This window comes from Tursiops truncatus, chromosome 4 (genome assembly GCF_011762595.2).
Source record: "Tursiops truncatus isolate mTurTru1 chromosome 4, mTurTru1.mat.Y, whole genome shotgun sequence".
NCBI classification, from domain to species: Eukaryota; Metazoa; Chordata; class Mammalia; order Artiodactyla; family Delphinidae; genus Tursiops; species Tursiops truncatus.
Genome location: NC_047037.1, coordinates 63,526,001 through 63,540,249, shown reverse-complemented (window position 1 = coordinate 63,540,249; position 14,249 = coordinate 63,526,001). Strand labels below are relative to the sequence as shown.

At 46.5% G+C, this 14,249-nt stretch overlaps 1 protein-coding gene across 5 annotated transcripts in view; it reads right to left on the bottom strand.

Moving 5' to 3' along the window:
- Positions 1-13,131, bottom strand: part of ST6GAL1 (ST6 beta-galactoside alpha-2,6-sialyltransferase 1) — a 156,393-nt gene extending 143,262 nt beyond the window's left edge. Inside the window, exon 1 of one of the 5 annotated variants that reach the window (XM_073804008.1) lies at positions 12,719-13,131. The gene's annotated coding sequence lies outside the window, so the exon portion shown is untranslated. The remainder of the gene's footprint in view (positions 1-12,718) is intronic. The other 4 variants (XM_073804009.1, XM_073804010.1, XM_073804007.1 and 1 more) reach the window with 4 other exon arrangements.
- Between the last annotated feature and the right edge of the window lie 1,118 nt (positions 13,132-14,249).

Here is a 14,249-nt window from a genome sequence, read left to right as displayed (position 1 = left end):
CCCCTGAGTGACTTTGGGCAGATAAGTCTCTCTCAGCTTCAGTTTCCTCATCGGCACAGTAGGGATAATTATCACCATTCTGTAGGGCTGTTGGGCAGCCTAGAGAGATCTGTGTGTCACACCTGGAACGCTGTGGGCACTTAATGAACAATAGCTATTCCTTCATTCACCCTCTGTTCCCTGACCACAATAGATTACCCAGGGTTACCCAGACACACCACATACCTTCACTCCTCCCTGCTGGTACTCCTGCTGCCTCCAGGCCAGGAATGCCCTGCCTCCCATCCTCCACCTATAGGGACTCTTCTCATCCTTCAACATCCAGTTCAAACACTATCTCCTTTGTGAAAACTTCCCCACTGTCCTCGGGACCCCAACACCCCAATTGTCCATCTAATTTACAAAGTGTTTTGTTCTGCCTAGAGTCCGGTGTTCACGTAACTGACTCACCAACTTCTCCGTGAAAAAACAAGGCCTTGTTCATCTATGTGTATCTCCCACCTCACTCCCCACACCCTGAGCATTAGTATTTAATGATGCCTTTTAAATTAGCCTTAGTGGTTTGATTCAAATAAGACCAGTTGGGGGGAAGGATAAATTAGGAACTTGGGATTAACAGATACACACTACTATACATAAAATAAGTAAACAACAAGGTCCTACTGTACAGCACAGGGAACTATATTCAATATCTTTTGATAACGTATAATGAAAAGAATCTGAAAAAGAATATATACATATATATACACATATATATATAACTGAATCACTTTGCTGTATACCTGAAACATTGTAAATCAACTACACTTCAATTTAAAAAAGAAAAAAAAAAGATTAAAGAAGTAAAACACTGAAAAAAAAAGACAAAAACAAATAAGACCAGCTCATTACTTTTTTAAATCAATCAATGCACAAAATTATACAGAGCTAAAAATCACCCAGGATCCCTGCATCCAGGAAAAAAAATTGATTCATATCCTTCCTTGCATGTCTCTACATTTACATTTGAACAGAAGTGTGGAGGATGGAAGAATGCATGAAAGAAGAATGGGTGGGACTGCTTAATACAACAGCTGGGGTTTTTTAATTTAATTTTAATTATACAGAAAAGTAAAATAGAGGAAAAGCTGAACTTTTAATAAATTTTTCTACATCCAAATGATGTTATTTCCTTAAAGACTCCTCCAAGTTTAAGAGAAAAAAAATAATTGATTTACAATGTTGTGTTAGTTTCAGGTGTACAGCAAAGTGATTCAGTTATACATGTGCATATATTCATTCTTTTTTAGATTCTTTTCTCCAATAAAATTTTTAAAAATAAAATAAAGGGTTAAAAAAACTAATTGAGAGGTTGGAGCCATGATACTAACACCCTACTTAGACAGTGTGAGAGAGGGAAAGTTAGCACCTAACGTCCTCCCACTCCCTCCCTCAGCTCTCCATTTCCATTACACTCTTTTCACTTCCTCCCATTCTGTTCCTTAGACTTACAGCCCACCCATGCTAAGGTTTTCTCTATTTGAGTAGAAGAAGGGCTCTCCAAATGACCTATCACTATGCCTTCCAAAGGGTGCTTTTGACTAATCTTTTTCATCATCAAGTAGGTTTTCCCATGGACGGCTCATATGTGTTATATGAAGAGATGAGAATGGCTACCTGCCTTATCGTTACAGAGTGATGTAATTGAGTGTAAAAGTCTTCAGTCACACGACCTTTCCCTTGGAACTCTGTAAATATTTCCTCTCCATGTTCTCAAGTTCTGCTTCTGCTGCAAATCAAGTCTGAGACCAACATGACTTTTTCCCTGGGGCAGAAATGAATTGCTCCCAATACCCATTTTCCTCATCTTCCTTTCAGTAATAAAAGGCCTTCCCCAAACCTGAGTTCTAAGAGGGTACACGGCCACCCAGCTGGAGACGTTTTCCCAGGCTCCTTTGCATCCAGGCTTGTCTACGTGATTATGTTTAGGTCAATGGAGCACGAGAAGTGACCTGTGCCTCCACAGGTAGGCCAATTACCCTTCTGAGTGATCTTTTTACAATCTTTTTACAACCTTTAGATCTCTGATTTTCTCTGATGAGTTTCTTCATCCTTTTTCTCAGCATATACTGTGATTTTCCTCATGCCTTCTCTCTCTGTTAGTAATTTAGTTTTCAGTGGATTCTACTTTGTTCCTTTATTAACTTTTCCTCTAATGATGTAGTTTGTGTCCTCAATGTTTTCCTTAGCTCTGTAATTGCCCTTTTTATTTCATTCTGTAGTTTCATCATCTTGTCTTTGAGCTCTCAGTTGATTAGTTTTCAATAAACTTTATTTTGAATGAATAACTAAATGAATCCTCCTACTGCCTCTTCAGCCCAAGAGCCAACTCCAACCCGGAAATTATCTTGGGGGGTGGGTAGAATAAGCCATTTATCACTGAGTGAGACAGAATAATATTACTTATGTGCCATGCCTTCCACCTTCCTGATCCTACCTATCCTTCAAGGCACAGCTCAAAGCCCACCTGCTCCAGACTCTTCCAGCCCACCCAGGTTGCTCCCTCTCCAGCCCCCAAAGGGCTTCTCTGAACTAAAGGATACACAGGTAATGCCTGGGCTACTTAATGAACTTGGACCTTTTGAGAAAGGGGATGAATCTTCTCCTTCTCCCTTGTTACACCTGGTTGGGCAATAAAGGTTTTCTTTGAAGAGTTCTGGGCTACTGATTCTCTGAATGAAAAGGGGATGAAAACTAGAACCGAGACTCAGAAGAGGTCTTCGACATCAGACTCACTAGTGAGAACACCATAAGGCAGGTGGAGGAAGAGAATTCAGCAAGGGTGTGATTTTTGAAAGATTAATGGAGACGGAAGGATCACCTCAGTCTTCAAGGCAGACCTTCTCGGCCCCTGCAGGCACCGCTATGAGGGTTGAGCAGGCCTACATTCAAGTTCAAGCACCTCAAGTCACTCGCTGTCTGACTTTGAACAAGTCACCAAACCTCCTTCAGCCTTTGTTTCCTCACCTCTTAAACAGAAATGATAATAGTGTATGCCACCAGAGAGAGGTTAAGAAAATTATATTTGATGATGGGTATAACTGTTCCAGCTTCATCTCCCAGCACTTCCTGCCTTATGTGTTCCCCTCTGGGAACATTAACCTGCTAGTGGCTCCCCCGCACATGCCATTCTCTACCCCACACCTTCACTCCTGCACTCCCTTTTCTCCTTCAAATGCTCTTTTCCCAGAGGCTAGCAGCTACTACACTCTACAACCCAGCTTAGGTAGGTCATAGGTCCTCCAGAAAGCTTACCCAAACTCACTGTACGATCTTCTCAACCTCTGTATACATCCAAATCATAATATTTATCACAGTATATTGTTATTAATATCTGCATGCCCACCTCCAACTAAGCTCTTAAAGGAAGAGAACTGGGGGGCAATTTGGGTCTATGTTCTAAAACTGAGCATTGTGCGTGGGCTACAGCAGGCACCTAGTGTTACCTGAACGAGTGGACAAAGCAAGGACTCTGAGAAAACAGGAAGAGGAGGACACAGAAAGTTTGCCTGCCACTAACTTCTAAGGCCCCGCCAGTTACACTGAACGCGTGTGTGCATATCTACAGTGTGTGTTCTTAGGGTAAATACTCCCAATGCCTAGCATAATGCCTAGCACACAACAAATATTGACTGAACAAAATAATGTTGAGTAAACTTTACAAGAGAAGAAATTGTTCAAGAGCCTCCAAGCACAGCTGCAGATAAGCCCTTAACAATGCCAATATTGAGCTCCATTTACCACCTAAAGGCATCGAAGGTAGCCAAGCAATGGTACCCATTCATCTGCAGCCATGCTCGCTACTGGTGGGTGTGTTTATTCCGGTTATAAACAGATAATGAGTACAGGTGCTTTAAAAGGCAGGTGGGGAAAAAAAAAAGGCAAACCAGGCTTGATGAAAATAACTCTTAAGAAAAAGGGGAAGAAGCAAATGTATGTTGAATCCGAATGTCAAGCTATTCACACATGGCTGTCCCATGAGTTCTTTCATTCATCTGTTCTTAGAGGAATGGTAGAAAGCTTTCATCAGCTCCATAAGGAGAAATTCAACCAAGCTCCCAGTGAAACACAAGGACGAAGGGTGTCTCAGCCCCAAAGGACTGGGAATGATTAGCAGTGGAAAAACCTGTAACATGATGTAGGGAATGAGCTACACCCAGTGCCAGCATCACTACTTAACAGCAGTGAATCTTGGGGTAGTTCCCTAGCCCTCTCTGAAGCTCAGCTTTCTCATCTGCAAAATGGAGCTGATGATACCAAGACCCCAAGGCTATGAGGACTGGATAAGGGAACAAACAGGGCCTTATCAGGATCAGGAGCACAGTAAAAGCCTAGAAGATGGTAAACTTGCCACGTTTCCTCACTAAGACTTGGCTAAGACTTAAGTCCAAGAGGTTCTTCCTCATCCACAGGAAAGAAAGAGACAAGCATTTCAACTCCAGCTCAGAGGACCTTTGAGAGGTTGCAAAGGGTAGAGTGTTCCTAAAATTAAAGCTGAATGACGTCTCAGTCCTGTGCTAGGGAAACCAGGAGATGGATGCAAATTTAGAAAGACTGTAATAAAAAAATAAAAATAAAATTACAATCATCCTCCTGGGACATGTAGTTCTTTTCTGGTTGCCAGATTTCCTGGTCACCTAAAGTGTATGTGATATATTTATTTCTGTGGAAATAATTTACGAATACAAAATCAAGTTGAGCTGAAGCCAAGGACAAAACAGGAGGAGGGTTGCCAAGATCCAGGGGAAACAATGGTCTAAGTCTCCTTCGAAGGCTTCCATTTTATTCCACCTTTTTAGAGCAGGTGACAAAAGCTCCACTCACGTTGTCTGTAACTTGTCCCACCCCCTCAGTCCGATCTTCCCTCTCTCCCACAGTCATAGACTCTCAGAGTTGGAAAGGGCCTTACCAGGCATTTAGGTCAACCTCTCTGAAAAGCAAGAATCCTCTGATGGCAAACAAGTTGACTTGAGACTTCTGCTTAGATACTCCCATGGCAGGGAGTTCACTGTCTTGTGACCTAGTTTGTTCCCTGGTTGGGCAGTTCTGCTGAGTAAGTTCTTCCTTATCTGCCATTCTGCAACTCTGTACTGGTTTTCCTCCCCGCCAGCAGCAACACAGTATAACTCTAATCATTCTTCCACATGAAGAAACTGCCTCTTATTTTATCCCCTGCAGGCTAGAACACTCCAGTTTCCACATGTATTCTACCTCCAATATGGTGTCCTAAACCTCTGTCTTCCAAGTAAGCCCAATTCTGGGTGTGCTTCATTTTATCATGATCTGTACAGGACCCAGCGAAACACGAGTTTCCAGATGGGTCTGAACAACAAGGTAGAGTAGAACCGGCACATTCTTTCCTCCAGAGCCTGAGATCAATTCCTCCTCTTCTTTGCTTCTCTCTCCTCCCTCCCATCACTCAAGTTCCAGTCCTCCCACCAGATGCCACCGACCCTGGGAAGAGAAACAAATGCGGAAGAGCCAGGGATGGTGGAATGAGGAGGAGAAGGTGATGACGCAGTTCAGTTTCTTGCGCCGGCAGCCTAGGGCACCCAATCAGGCAGGCCAACTCCAAAAATAACCTCCCATCCCAACAGCTGGCTCTTAGTAGCTTCCCGGGAGCCCTTCATTTCAGCTTTCCGGGGCATGGTTCTCAGTGTTCCTGCACCCATTTTCTCGCCACCCTTTCCAGAGTTCGATGGACTGACTTCATTTAACCATGACATTTACGACCAGCGTTCCATATGTCCAAGGTCTAAATACACTTAGAAATATATTTTTATGGAAACAGATAAATATCCGTCAACAAAAGACTGGTTAAATAAACACATCCATGATGTAGGTTGTGATGCAGCTATGAGAAAATAATCTGTATATACTGATATGGAAAGACGTCCAATACCTATAGTAAAGTGAAAAGGGCAAGTCTGTAAAGTTGCAGTTACAATGTAATCCATTTACTGAGCTTTTTAAATGTATCTGCATATAACCATGAATACATACATAGGTACATCCAAAGGAGGCTGAAAGACCCACAACAAACTGCAAACAGTAGTCACTTTGCCAAGAAGTGGGATTGGGGGAAATGGCAAAAGGGAAGGTGGTTAATTTTTTACCCTATTTGAACATTCTAAAAGAAAACATTACACTTATTATTTGTGTGAAGAAGCCCCTAACTTTATGTATAGTTTCCCCTTTTTATACTTGTTCCCCATTTGATGATCTCAAAGCTGGAAGGGGCCTAGAGAGCTGCGAGCCGAATCCCTGTGGTGGCATGCGTCCTGCCCAAGGCCACACAGCTAGCTCGAGACAGCCGGAGGAGACCGCGAGTCACAGTGCAGGCCCGGAGATAATGGGAGCCCCAGTGTATTAAAGAGAGGACTTTAATTTAATTGCTAAATCAAATCAATTTTCTCCTTTTAGTTGAGGCAAAAATTCCTACTTGGGAGCAACAGTGAGTTAGGAGAGACCAAGACGACAAACTTGGAGGAGAGAGGGGAGCCTGGTGTCTTCTCATGGAGGAAAAGAGGCATCAGAGAAGATCTGTTTCTCAGGCATAGCTGGCAGGGCCCTACCTTTCCTGGGCTTCCTTGCCCTCATCCATAAATCAGAGGGAAGGGGTTGAGTGAAAGGAGATTCGCAAGCATGGGGTGCCAGCTACTCATCTGAGCGAAGACCTCATCTTCAGAACGAGACAGGCAGCAACTCTACTTGAAGATACCCTAGTACCACCAACCCGTCAGTCTCTGACCTTCATTCCATACGGAAACTCTGCTTCTGGAGAGGGAAGGCTGGGTTCAAGTCTGATGCAGGGCCAACTAATGCTGAGTTGCTTGGGCTGTCACATGGATTATTTCATTCATTACTCACCAAATTTTTTATAAATGTGTTTAAAGAAATTCAGAAGTCACTTGCCAAAAGCATACAGCTGGTAAAGGGTGGGGCCTTTGTGCAAAATCAGGTCTTCTGACTCTAAATTCAGTGCTCCTTTTATCGCATCTCTTTGTGACACGGGACACAGCAGGAAAATTCACTTGAGCAGTAAAACTACTTAAGTTTTACTGGCTCTTTCTATTTCTCTCTCTCTCTCTTTCACACACACACACACACACACACACACACACACACACACACACGGTTCCATAGGTAACAGTGACAGCAGACACGGGCTCCAAGAGCAGCACGACCCATTGCCTCAAATATGCAACTCAGTGAAATATTTATGGCTAAGCTGAAAAGATGTCTGGGATGTACTTCAAAGTCATGTGGGGTAGAGTGTGGGGTCATAGACCAGCCATGAGTTTTGATAATTGTTGAAGGTAAATGATTATAAATGGGGGGAAGGAGGTAATGACACCATTCTTTTTACTTTCGTGTGTTTGAAATTTTCCATAAGAAGACTTTTGTAATGCAGCATGTAAGTGATCATTTCTCTCTCAATTTGTCACCTAGTAGGAGGTACCACTTTAATTAACTTTCTGCCTGCTATCATGGTAAGAAAAAATATTAAGACCAAAAGTTTCTGCAGCTTGTGAAAATCCCAATTATAACACTAATAGCTATCACTTACGGAGGACTTCCTATAAACCTGGCACTGTACTGGACCCTTTAACTATGATTTTGTTTAATCCTTACAATGGTCCAGTGAGGTAAGGGCTGTTATGCCCATTTTACAGAGAAGGAAATTGAAGCTCGTCTATATTGGTGGTAATTGGTGAACAAGAATTCAAATCCTGAATTACTTATGCTCTTAATTCCTACTGTTCCCACAATCCTATTGGAATTATCTGGAATATGGACAGAGATTTATTCACAAACATTAGTCATGGTGTCAATTACAGCAGAGAAGAATCAGAAGTAGTTTGACAGGCCCACAGTGGCCCTCATCCAGGAAGCCTTCCCCACTGCTCCGGTCTGGGGTGGTTGCCCCTCCTCTGCATTCCCAGGGTACCCTGAACTAGTCTCTTGTTACCGCATCTCCTCCATTGGACCATGAGCTCTTCTTATACAGTTTTGGTTTAGAGTGGGCCCTCAAAGATGGGAGGAATGAATTAATAAAGGACCTTGGAGTTGCTTATTTTAACACGTACGGAAACTGAAAACCTGGGTGTTAAAATAAATTGTCACAAGGGCAGGACTAGAACCCAAGGCCACAGACAGGGCCCTTCTCTTTCCATTAGACTTTAGGCTCTTCTAACATGAAAGATATATATATATTTTTTAATGGTATCTGGATGCTTGAGGCATGGTTGGGAAAGGGGGAAGAAGATGGAGATTCCTTCCTCTATAGGCCTTCACTGAAATGCTCGCTAGAGTGATCAGATCCCATGGGACCATGTGACCTTAGAGATGCTGATATGGTGATGAATGAAAAGGTGCAGCTTTAATGAGGATATAAACTGTGACATGGGTATATGAAAAGGTTAAATAAGAAAGCCAAGAGTTACTGTACTTGCAGTGTGTTCTCTACCACTTAGAAAAAACAAATCCACTAAAAAAAAAAAAAAAGACGAGGGAAAATTGCCAATTGTTAAAAATGGTTGCCTTTGAATAATGGAAATTTTTGCTGTTTCTCTATACTTTTTTGTACTTTCCAAATTGTCCTCAATGGGCATGCTGTATTTTTATAATCATAATGACAAACAAAATTTAAATCACCAAGTTGATTCTAAAGGCTAACCTGACCCTTCTAGTAACGACTTAGAAAGTCACTCCAGTACTTTAATGTGATGATACCACATTGCTTACTATGTTACTGTAACATATACAACTATAAAAAGTACATCTATCCAAGTCAGAATATATGCAGTATACCTGCAGACAAGCAAGAAAAAAGGTATTTTTTTCCCCAATTCAGTTCTTACTGAATAAGTCACTGATACCAAGTCTAAGCAAATTCTCAGGACTCTAATGTTCCAGAATATTACTGCAAATTTCATTAGTCAATTACTCCTGTCACTTTTTAATGCAACCACATCTTCACACTTACAGACATCCACATTCTCTTTGAAGCCTTCCCTCTTCCACTCTCTCGTTGACCGCCTGCTCTTGGTTTAACTTATGAAGAAAAGGGACGACCCCGCCACCACAGAGATCAATTTTGAGATAAATTAGATCTATTTTCCGTAGGCTATTTCTATCTTCTTTTTATTTTTTTATATTTTTTGAATTTTTGAATTTTATTTTATTTTTTTATACAGCAGCTTCTTATTAGTTATCGATTATATACACATCAGTGTATACACGTCCATCCCAATCGCCCAATTCATCACACACACCCCCTCCGCGGCTTTGCCCCCTTGGTGTCCATACGTTTGTTCTCCACATCTGTGTCTGAGGGCAATTTCCGAGGGGAGACCCAAATGTGTTCCAAGCAGGGGTGGGTGGGCAATGAGTGGATCTGGCTCTTTGTAACTCCAGGTCCAGTACAGGAACCATCCCCACACTGACCTGCCTCTGCTTGTCAGTAAATACGGAGTGAATGAATAGAAAGACTTTAGATTGCACTCACCTGGGTGTGAAAGTTCTGGGTTCGGTTTTTTTATTTGTTTTTTACTAGGTTTATTTACCTTAGAGTCACACACACTTCACAACCCCCCAAAGGCCCTTTTTACAGTCTGACAGACATTCACCCCAGTTACTGACTAGGTTGGGTCTCTCATTTAAGCACAGGGCTTACCCCATGGGGTTATTCTCCAACCGTCATTCTCTACCACTAAAAAGCTAGTGAGCACCCAACCCTGACAAGAGGTCTGAAAAGGTGTAAGCATGCGTCACGTGACTTAATACCCACCCCAGCCCCAGGAGATGCATACATGTTCTTCCCCTTACATTATACTGCGTAGAGATGCAACCGCCTGGTCCTCAAGGAACACAGGAGAGGAGGGTTGACCCAAACCTGATCCTCTGCCTCTAAGGGCCAAGCAGCTTCCAGTGCACCCGAACAGCCTGTGCAGAGACTGGGCAGGAGGGACCTTCATTATACAAAGAAGGACACCGGAGCCCAAGAAATTAAGTAGCATGAAGAGCTAAGTGGGGTCTCTCTTCTGACTTCTTGCTGCCTTTCGTCTTACGATCATAGTTTAAAACAGCTCCCTACTGGGGAAGCACAAGGCAGAGGAAACCAGGGCAAGAGTAAAGTGAACCAGTTAGTACACACTAAAGAAAACCGATCCCCAGTGATAACTATCAATATAATACTCCTCACCATAGCTACCATTGGGATCCAGGGCTTTGTTTAACAACCAAAACCTATTTAAGTCCTTAAGGAATTCATCCTGTGACTTGAAGGGTGTTGTTATAACAACCATCGTAACTTTGACTGTACTCTGGGGTACCAACAAAAACTCATTTCATGCAACAGTTTCCCTTTCAGGCAGAAAGAGGCACTAAAAGCAGACATCTTGCTGTGTGTCCTTAGGCATGTAATCTCTCCTCTCTGAGCTTCAGTTTTTCCGTTTAGAAAAACTGGCCAGGTGATTTCCTAAGTTCCTTACAGGGTGAGAGTCCTGATGAGATCTCTAATCAAGTGCCAAGTGGAATTACCACAGAAATGAAACAGCCTGGAAACCCTAAGAAACAGGTGCAGTCAGGAGATAAGAGGGACAGGGTGAAACAGCACGTCAGCTTTGGTGAAACCCAGACCCAACATGTTTTCTTTGGTTTTCCAACTTTTCCGCTGCCAAATGCAAACGTAAGTAGCTACTTCGTGGGACTCTCATTTTTAAACATTTAATTAAATACAATCAATGAAAACAATGCTTTGTTCTCCCACAAGTGACTCACGAGTAGCGTCCTAGGGAGACACTTTCTTCCTGGAGTGCTTATGCCCAAACAAAGGCCTCCTGGCACAGGGATGACAGGCAAAACATCCAAGTCTCCACAGCTGGCCCGGCTCCAACTTTGAGGGGAAAGGGCAGCCAGAAGAGAAAACTAACTACGCTTATGAAAGGCTAGGAGAGTAAGGAATTACTAAATCTATCTTTTCTCAAATGGGTAAAGAACTCTTGAAAGGGATAATGGAAGGGTGCAGATTTCAATCTGAATTACTTTCTTTGTTTAACTCTATTCTGCCTAAGGCCACTGCCTTTTCAGCCAACCACAGAATCCCGGTTCTGCCTTTAGTTGACCGCATGGCAGTGTGCAGTGTCGGAGTTGGGAGACCGGGACTCAAGTCCTCTCTAGGTGGCCGATTTCACTCGGTTTAAACTTGGACAAGGAGCTGAACCCTCCCGGCCTCCGTTTCCCGGCCTGTAAAATAAGAGGGTTCACTGGATGCTCTCTAGACTTCCAAAAACCGGGGCGCAGAGCCGGAAGCCCTCCAGTCCCCCCCACTCGCCCGCCCCAGGGACAGGTTAATCTGCGCAGCTGGCCAAGGTGAAGCCGAAGCCCGACCTCTCCGCAAGCACAAGGGGGGCGGTGCCTAGGTTCCCGCGCACACCACCCACTCCCACAGCCTGACGGGCTTCCTTCTGCACCCACACCATCCCCTACCGAGCCAATGCACTCCCCCGCCCCCAACCACCTCACTGCTGCCTGAACAGGTCTGATGAACTAAAATCTGCAAAGCTGAGCTGAGCATACGTAGGCAAAGAGAAAGCAAAACAAACAAGAGGCCTCTCTTTCCGGACCTCGGAATTTCCCTCAAATAAACTCGGATAGAACTGAAAATAATAGCGTCCCCACCTAGAACAAGAGTGCTCGGCTGGCCTTGTTTGTACAAACACACAACAAGCCAAATGGGGCCAGTGACACCGGGGCTGGCTAGACCTACAAAGGCAAAGCGCAAGCGAAACCCAAGACTGCGCTGGGGGCCGTTTAAATCGAACTGTTCTTTCTGCAGGCTAAGGAGGCACTCGCCGTCCCCAACAGAGGCAGTGCAGGGACAATGGTGCGCTAGGCACGGTCATTTTTTTAGAAGGGGAAACCACAGACCTTTAATTCAACCCCTGTCTCTAAGAAACCACCGTGAGGTGGAAGTGAGGGGTGGTCCGGGTCATCTCAACTCATGCACCACGGCCGGGGACACACTCCCGGCCTGGGGTAATCTTTTGTAGCTTCCTTCTCTTTTCGTGTTTCCCTTTTTAAGTCTGGCAATTTGGTCTGATACCCAAGTGGTACCTTTTAAACGGGTCTGTCGTCTTCCTCCAGCAAGTGACGCCCCCAGCGCCGCTCCCTCCCCGGCAGCTGAGACAATGGCCGGGTTGCGCAGGGCGGCTCCTAAGGGCTAGCGGCGTGCCACGCTCCCAGCACAGGGCGCACGTGCATTTGTTATGGTACCTGTGCCCCCATCCCCGCCGCGGGCCTCAGTTTCTCCGTCTGTAAATCCGGCAGACGAGATGTGAAGGAATCTGGACTCTGCAAGGCATCCCCCTCCCATGCTGACGGTGCAGTGGAGAAAGCGGGGTTCCCCGCGGCCGCGCGCACGTGGGTTTGTTGTGGGTCCACAGGCTAGTGGAGCCTGGGAGAAGCCAGGGCGGCCCCTCCGCCCGGATTAATCCACAGACACCCGCAGCCAAAGGGTAGCCGGTCAGCGCGGCCAAGGCGTCTGAGGGGTGCTGGACACCGATTCCCTGCGCCCTAGGCGCGCCCCGGACCCCGCCGCTCCGCTCCCTTCCCCTTCGCTCCACTCCTCCCGGGGGGCTCGGGCCGCGCCGCCGCCCACCGCAGCCCTACTCACTCGCTGCGCTCTCGGCCGCCGAAGCTGCGGCAGCTCAGCCAGCTCCACGCCCCAGCCGGCAGGCAGCGGGTTCCCTTTGTTAGCGCGGGGCAGTGCCCCAGGCGTTTTCCCCAGCCCGGCCCTGCGCGGGACTCCCCTCCCCCGGATGCCTCCGGACTCCTCGCCCGGCGGCGGCCAGAGAGCCCGGGAGCTGGGAGCCCCAACGCAACTGTCCCTGAAGGAGGGTCTTTGGGGAGGAGCGGGGGGACAGGGGATGAGGGGTGGCGCGGACGCGGGAAGGAGGGAAGAAGAGTGCGGCGAAGGGGCGGGGGAAACGAGCCGTCTCCGTTATGCAAATAGTCGGGAAGACGGGGTGGGTCCCCTCGCCACACCGCACCCCAAACCGGCCCAGCCCTCCGGAGGTCGCTAGCGAGCAGGCCTCGGGATTAGGGGTGCCTGGTTAGGTGGTGCACTTAGCCCCCGAGTATTGCTAGGATCCGGCTTCCCCGCCCGCGCCCCCCCCCCGCGAGGGCGGGCCGAGGGCCGAGGGGGAGGGACAACGCGGAAGGGCAAGGTTCCCAAATCCTGGCTCTACCCTAGCCTCACAGGTGGCGGAGGTTTGAATCCAGCACTCTCCTAGCAAGCAGGGATTATAAATCCTGCCTCTGCTACCGACCGTCTGCATGACCCTGAGCAAGTCCCTTAACGTCTCTGAAGCCTCGAATTCTTCTTACGTAGAATATGAAACAACAAAATCTATTTCACAGGGTGTGACAAGAACCTCCCACACACTACAGATACAGAAGGGAAGGAGGGTCGGCGAGTCCCTACCCGTGGAGATTTCCACGCCAAGCTGTCTGCAGGCTGGTGGGCAGGAGGCCTCAGGGAGGGTGGAAAAGGGAGTGAGTTTCCTTCCTTCCCTGGGGCTGAGCCGGGGCTGCCGGGAGGAGGCGAGAGGAAACCACTTGTTGAGCAAGCGTCATCACTAAACACTGACCATCCCTGCTGACCCCGGGGACCACTTTCCTAAGACAGAAAACCACCCTGTAGGAGGGCCGGAAGCGACCTTTGGCCACCAGTGCAGTCCCCGTAGAAAAGACGTGACTACCAGAGGCAATAATCATCTGCCGAAGGTCTGTGGAGGGCCCACTTGGCGCCCGGCTCTGTACTTGGAGGGAAGGAGTGGTGGGGGAGAGGAGACAAGGAGAGTGGAAGATAGTGCGGGTCCTCTGGGAACAAGAGTCCAGTTCACAATAGAGTGCGTGAAGTCCAGGCCCAGAACTTTGTCTCCAAATCGAGTTGCCCTCTCCCCACCACCATCCTGGGAAAGGGAAGATGGCATCTTCATCTCACCCCCAACATCCTTCTTCCAAACACCGCTTCCCCGCACCCCAGATCCTGGACCCCTCCTGCTGTCACTGCTGGCCCTTCCCAGCTGCTGAGGATGCACTACTGCTCAGTACAGAGAGCTCCAGCTGCAGAGGGTGACAGGCAGAGTGAATTCAAATCTCTATGACCAACTAGCTATGCACTCTTATGTAAGCTCCTCAGT